General features: G+C 37.0%; 1 long non-coding RNA gene across 1 annotated transcript; it reads left to right on the top strand.

Annotated features, from left to right (window-relative positions):
• Positions 1-1,205: 1,205 nt before the first annotated feature.
• LOC121065800 lies at positions 1,206-1,835 on the top strand. The gene is made up of 2 exons (XR_005817316.1): positions 1,206-1,475; positions 1,586-1,835. It is a non-coding gene; the product is annotated as an uncharacterized LOC121065800 (long non-coding RNA).
• The last annotated feature ends 1,769 nt before the right edge of the window (positions 1,836-3,604 follow it).

Raw genomic sequence — 3,604 nt, 5'->3', positions numbered from 1 at the left:
AGTTTTAGGTTGGATGTTAGGAAGTACTTCTTTACCGAAAGGGTTATTAAGCATTGGAACGGGCTGCCCAGGGAGGTGGTGGAGTCACCATCCCTGGAGGTCTATAAAAGACGTTTAGATGTAGAGCTTAGTGATATGGTTTAGTGGAGTACTTAGTGTTAGGTCGGAGGTTGGACTCGATGATCTTGAGGTCTCTTCCAACCTAGAAATCTGTGTCTGTGTCTGTGTCTGTGTGCATGATGAACTTGGCATCATGCAAACATGAAGGGACTTCTTAGGAGGGAGGAGAGTCACAAAGGGCACCTATTGGGTCTGAATTTAATTCACTGCTTTGAAAGTTTAATTCTGAGCAGAAGCAGGGCTACCAAAGAGAAAGCAAGGGCAACATGAGAGAAGCCACCCATATCAAAACCATAGTTCACAGAAGATTTTTTTTAATCATCCAGAGATGGGGTGTTATTTAACTTTAGATAAACTATTCTAGCATTTTTAAGACTACTGTTTGTTGTTGTTGTTCTATCTACAAGAACTAGGAATAACAAATTATTTTTGTTTTTCTGCCATTTTTACATTTTGAAGGGTAGTATCATCTCTCTTTTTTTTTCCTTTTTCTTTTTTCCTCTTTTTTTTTTTTTTTCCTCATGGATTATAAACCCATTCATTTTTCAGATGTGTTTCTAGGCCTCCAGTCCCCTTTGATGTTCTTCTCTGGACTTTTTACAGTTTCTTTACATAGTACCCTAATTAGGCCTCAGTCCTGCAGAGTAGAGAGGAAAGATTTCTTCATGTCTCAGATGTGGTGTTCTCACATATTTTTTCACAGCACCTTCACTTTAGTTTATATCTAGCTCAAGATCCAGTATAACTTTAGATTTCTTTTAGGTATCTTGCAGCTTTTTCTCCACACAGTACTTCTGCATTTGATAATATATGCGTACTACTAAGTAACTGTCCTCTGTACAACTGATTGTATCTTTCTATTCTGGGCAATTTCTGAAATTTGTCAAGGTTGATTTGAAATCCAACACTACATTCTCTCCTATTTTGCAAATTAAACAGTGTATTCACATCATTAGTAAGAGCAGTGGAAGCATTGGATGAGGAGCAGTTTATGTATAATTCCTCAGCACATCCTGCTGTTGATGACCACCAATGGCTTACAAACCAGTTTGGCATTCATCTTACAGTACTCTTTTCTACAGCACAGGTCACCCACTGTTTCCCTGGAGGAAAGGACCAGCAAACAAAACTGAGTGATCTCTTCCTGTTCTTGTGTTTGCCTGCAAGTTGCTTTTGCATTGCTGTGCGAAGGGAGGGTGGTGCTGAAGGTGTGGCTCCTCCTTGAAGACCATGTGCAACTCAGAGAGAGAGGAAGGGAGAAAGAGCTCCTGCTGTCCCTGTTGTTGGAGTCTTGTGCACTGTACATCACAGAAAAATTAGAACTGTTAGATTTTTATCCCCTCAATACTTTCAAGGTACTTTGATGACCAATCTACATTACATAGATGGCTGTCATATAAATGAAAGTGTTTGGCACAAAAATCAACTTCTGATCTCCTTCCTCTGCTTTTGCACAGCATTCTAGGAAGCATGGAGCTGTAGTAGTTGCTTTCACCTTGAGAAGAGGAATTCATGCAGGTGGCTCACAGGTTCTGGAGGTCAAAAAAGAACCTGAAGATCATCTGCATTTGGTCTAGCATGACAGTAGGAAACACTGAAGCAACTATCACTGACAGTGAACTGAATCTGTTATACTCTAGGCTGTATTTCCTATGACTGTATATGACAGTTTTCTCAAGATTGTGTCAAAAGCTGTAATAAAGCTTTAACATGTAGTCCTTTTGTTTTTTCCCTTTCCACAAGGTCTGTTAATCTGATCACTCACCAAGATTTATTCTAGACAGGTTCATGCTGGCCATCACATCTTCATATATAGCTGAAATTCACAGACCAATCTACTGTAGTTCTTGGACTTCAATTAATTGTTAACTTGATTAAAAAGTTGGAAAAAGAGTTAATTTTTTAAAAAAACATTTTTTGGGAATATGAAACAAAATAACTTGGAAAAAAATAGTAATATTTCATTCCTATTGATAAGCAGGATAAATCATGTGAAATATTGCGGATGAAGTGTAAGCTGAGGTGATGCAGCTATGGAACTGATTGTACACAGAGGTGATTGGACCAACCCAGGGCCTGGCTGCTATCAGAGAATCACTGTAAAAAGACTTTCAGTTTGAAGAAGTCTTTCTATCATTCAAGTGACCACCAAATTAATTCCATATTTTCCGTTGTTCTGACCACCTAATAAATCTTCATGTTTGTGAAAGACAGCTATGCCTATTTTTTGTTTAATCTGCTTGTTTGGTTATGCATTCTGCCTGTAATAACAAAGGGTTAATTTTTGCTGCTGATATTTAAAAAGTAGCAGAAAAAAAAAGGTACAAATATTTCTAATAGGAATATGTTTACCAATACTTAAAAGAACAGATGTTGCTCGTTTGGAACTTACTTCTCAGCAAGCTGAACTCCTCACTCCCACTTCAGCAAAAAAGAGGAGGGAATCCAGGTGAGAAAGCAAAGCCAAACCCTTTGATGTACATAAACATACAGCCACTGAAGCATAAAGAGAGAGAGACAGCATCAGAATACAGGTTGCCTCATTCTTCCCTCCCCCAAAGTGAATTCCTGTTATGTGCTGTTTCCTAATGCACTAAATAAGAGGAAAGAACCTTGTGGCAAGTTAATGGTGCAGCTCTCATAAAGCCTGGCACAAAAGTAACCCCACAGGAACAGCTTTTGCCTGACAAAAAGGAGAGATTCAAGGAGGCTCCCAGATTTCAGAAACATTGCTAGAAAGTTTTCTATCAATTATCAGAGGCCACAATAGTTGACAGCTGTATAAAATATGTTATTTTATAATAGAGATTTAAAAATTATTTCATATTATTACTTTATTTTTCAAGTAATTAAAAAGAATGTGGTAACAAGAGGAGATGATATCTTTTATGACTGTAACAGGAATTCTGTCCCAAAAAATGGGCGGTATGATTTTTGTAGATGATTTTGAACTGAGATTTTTATTCAAGTAGCACATATAGTTTTGGTTGCTATCTGGATGGAGCTAGCAGGTTGTCAGGAAACCAGCTGGATACATTAGTTATGCAAAATTTGTTGCATTTAACTCCTGCTGGCAGCAGACCTTGTACAAGGGATTTAGGAACATGTCTCTCTGTTGCAAATCAAATTTGTAAGACTTACAGAAAATCATTTCCTACAGGTACTGTGCTCCTAGAAGCATAGTCATCTCCCTGTTACAGCAGTAAATTAGTCCTTGACATCTGGATTCATTGGCTAGGAACTTTATAGATAATGGAGAGTTGTTAATTAATTAATTTTTTTTTTTCTAGAACTACCATTACTTTTCACCACGTGATGTCTTTGCAAATGAATACAAAAAGTGGAGAAGAAACTGAAATGAGATTAGAAGCATGTTTTTTTTTTTTTTTTTTTTTCCCCAGGAAATGATTTTTACTAATGTATTGTACAGAAAATCATTTTGTTTTGAAAAAAAATAATTACAATTTGTTAAGTAAATATGATA

The sequence above is a fragment of the Cygnus olor genome, chromosome 2 (genome assembly GCF_009769625.2).
Source record: "Cygnus olor isolate bCygOlo1 chromosome 2, bCygOlo1.pri.v2, whole genome shotgun sequence".
NCBI lineage: Eukaryota > Metazoa > Chordata > Aves > Anseriformes > Anatidae > Cygnus > Cygnus olor.
The sequence above is the reverse complement of the archived record's forward strand: the minus strand, read 5'-3'. Positions and strand labels throughout refer to the sequence as shown.